The following is a 3,811-nucleotide window of genomic DNA, read 5'->3' as shown; positions in this document are numbered from 1 at the left end:
CTGGCATGCAGCATTAGAGTGTCCGGTAAGTACAGTACAATATCCATAAGTAAAAAATGAATAAATAAAAGTTGAGTCTATTTGATGTGCCCAAGTATAATTAGTCTAAGTGTTAATTGCTTTCAAACATCACACGTCTTGATATAAAAGGGCAGTGCGCTACTGTAAATCAGCTGTATTTACCTATCCACACAACATTTTGAAAATCTGCCCCAAATAAGGAACCCAAAGAACAAGGTGTTGCATGGTAAGTATTCCATGCTGAAATAAATAGATATCATTAGCCACAAGGTGACAACCCTGTTGCTGGTGGTAGTACCCACCTACTGATAAAGAAGCAACCCACTCACATAGCCTACTACTACAGACACCACCTTTGCTATTAGTTGCCAGACAACTGGTGCATTCTTGCTCCATTATCCGTAATACATGTGTTTCAATACCTTTTCAGCTGGACAAATAAAACAACGGCCAAGATAGTTCAGACCTCAGTACTTAGTACTCAGTGTATTGTTTCTTTGCTGATATTGTCTGCAATACTATGGCTTTATTTATACTCCAACAGCGTGCCTGCTGACAATAACCCATGTTTTAGTTTTTTACCCAATTTAGAAATGGAACTGGCCTCTGGATTGTCTGGATGCTTCTTGCGGGAAGGCTGGATGGCAACTACTGGTTTTATTTCAAGTCCATTTATAAACATCAAGCACCACATCAAATATGACATCAACCCTAATTGCATCCACAAATTGATTGCGATAACGTCATAGGATTATGATTATATAATGAACCTAAGTAGTGTTATCTATTTCGGGTTACATTGACTTTTTCAGCAAAACATCAAAAATAGTTCCAAGTGCTTTAACAATTACATTTCAGATATTTCAAGTGACTGTGTACTGTAGGCTATACATACACCCAGTGATATTCAGACTGTTAACTTAGTGTTTCAAAAGTTACAACTTTACATGTTACATTATAAAACACAAACTAATCTACTGTAGAAAACAGCCATACATTCTCTAGATGCCATTTGGTATCCCTGACCATTCTTGAAAAAACTAATAATTACAAAAATAATCATCAGTGCTGATTTAACCATTTTGTAACTCTGAGAATGTACAAACGAAACCCTTTCAGGTCCATTTGGATTGGTTCCATTTGCAAACTCCCACAGTTAAATGAACACTCCAGATTTTACTGTGTACAGTTCTGGTCCACAGTAAGAAGCAGATGTGTTTTAGTTTTTTGTACCCCAATACGTTCAGTGAACCCTTCTCTCCAATGGGGTGCCAAATGGCACGAGTAACAACAAGTAAAAGCAAAGGGCATTGGCAGTAGTTTGTTAAAGCAGGGTCAGACATTCAGAGGCAGCTGTTTGCTAAGGGAACACATAGATTACCATACATAAGATACCTGTAATCATTTACAATATATTCTCTACTCAGCAATTTAATTCTACACTATGTCAGCACTGGAAGTTTGATTGGATGTGAGAAAGCTTTTGATATACAGTACAAATAGGGTAATAATAATAATGATAATAATAATAATAATCTCACTTTACAAAGATCTACATTCTTGTGACAGTAAAAAGAGTAGTACAGTTTTTAAAACCTCTGAGACCGACATAAAGTAGGTAAAAGTTATTGAATATCAAGTCATTTGAAGGCTTATCGCTAGCAGTACAGACATCTTTTTTAGTTTTTTTTGTTGCAAAGATAAACCAGTTGATTTTCATAAAAGAGAGGGAGGGGACGAGGCATTTGGTGGAAAACTAGCAGGCTAATTTTCAAAATGACAAGATAACCGTGTCGGAAACAAACACACAGTGCAAATATCCAGGATTAACAGCCAGCATGCATTAAAACCAGTGAAGCTAAAACTATTTCCTACAGAATAAAGAAACTCAACACATTTCAGGTAACAGCTAAGAGGAAGTAAAGAGTAATACAACTGTGTATCACTGCCATCTCACAAAAACCTAGTTTTGGCAAAACAATAAAGAGCAAACTGTATTTTCTGACCAATCTCAGTATATAGTTGTCAGTTGAGCTTAGTGTTGTGAAAGAAAATAAAAGGAGTGATGTTGAGAAGAGCTAACAAATGTCAAGGCCATGCACATCCAATTACGGAAGTATTGGAAGAAAAATAAATCTACCGGTAATAATGGAATTGTTAATAGTATAGAATTAGACCAGTGTTTCTCAAACTTTCAAAATTCAAGGTCTCATCTTAACTCTGACAGTGTACAAATGGAACCAAATGAACCCTAACGGGTTCATTTGGTTCCATTTGTACACTGTCAGAGTTATCGACTTGTATGGGTCAATTTAGACCCCCATAAAGGAACCCACAAAGTCCCCGAATCCACTTTAAGAACCACTGCATTAGACCACCAGGAAACAGAAAAGCTTCAAGAACAGGTCAGAGGAGCTTCAGTACTTATGAAAGGCTTTAGGTGCAGAGGCAGAACTGCATTTTGCCTTCCATCGGCTGAGGTTCAAATGTAGATGGAGAGCTAGACGCCACTATAACATATTCAATTATACGATTGTAGCATTTTAATCATGTGGTCAATAACAGCTGAGCTGTGTAGAGATGTACATACATAATCTGAACCACCCTTGCTTTATGTGTTGATGCAGTCATCCAATGACACTTTGGATGAGGGCTTTGCCCTTCTTATTATGAACGTATACTAGTACATCACACGCACGCACGCACGCACGCACACACACACACACACACACACACACACACACACACACACACACAGCGCCTACTGATTTTCCATTATTCTGAAAGCTGAAGTACCTGCAGTATATTGCATTTTTCATGGGTGTTACTTGAAAGCCCATAGCAGCCAATCCTTAGGAACCCAACCTCTGGAACCTAACCGTAGGAACCGAATCTATAACGTTGTTCCCTGATTGTGGAGAACAATATGGTCATAACTTGAAAATACAGAATTTAGACATGTCTATTCAGGGAATTTTGCTTAAGAAATTACTTCCTCAAGCTATGTGTGGGTGGGGCATATCCACTATGATTTTAAATGAATTAGCCTACAACAGCAGCCACCTTGAAGTAGTCTGTCAAATTGATTGTGGTCACCTCTGATATAAAGGAGGTAGGCAGAAGGAGGTAGGAAATAGGACAAATGGAAAAAGAGACACTTGTGGTGTTAAATAGGACAATAGGAACAACGTTTCTGTCTCCATTCCATTACGATACATGTAGGATAGATCCGAATGTGATAGAACTAGCACTCAGTCTCCATATTCTCTGTGTAGGAGGACATATACTGTAGAATGGGGGAAGAACTGGACCAAGTGTTATTATTAATGGAAGAACACAAAGGGTAGTTGGCACTTTTTGCAGATTCGATTAAAAAAAGATATGGCCCTCACGCTTAACATTTTTCTATGTTAACTAATTGTTAAACCACTTAAACCCTACTTAAAAATAGACACAGGTCTTATCCCAACCGAGACCAAGGGATCTCAGTCATCTTCAAGGAGTAGTTCACCCCCAAAATGACTTTTTTTCTATTTATTACTCACACCATGGATACTTGAGTTCTATAATACTTTTTTGTATTTGTCGCAACACAAAAAATGTATTATAGTAAATTTACCCCATTGATTCCAGGTGGGGAGGGGACCCATATGCATTTGGGTCCCCATCCGGAATCATCTGGAATCAATGGGGGTACTATAATCAAATTATTGTCTTAGGAATGCGACAAATACTAACAAATATCATTGAACTCAAGTCTCCATGGTGTGAGTAATCAATAGGGGAAAAA

Source organism: Nannobrachium achirus, assembly GCF_963921795.1.
Source record: "Nannobrachium achirus genome assembly, chromosome: 19".
NCBI lineage: Eukaryota > Metazoa > Chordata > Actinopteri > Myctophiformes > Myctophidae > Nannobrachium > Nannobrachium achirus.
This window is presented reverse-complemented; position numbering follows the sequence as displayed.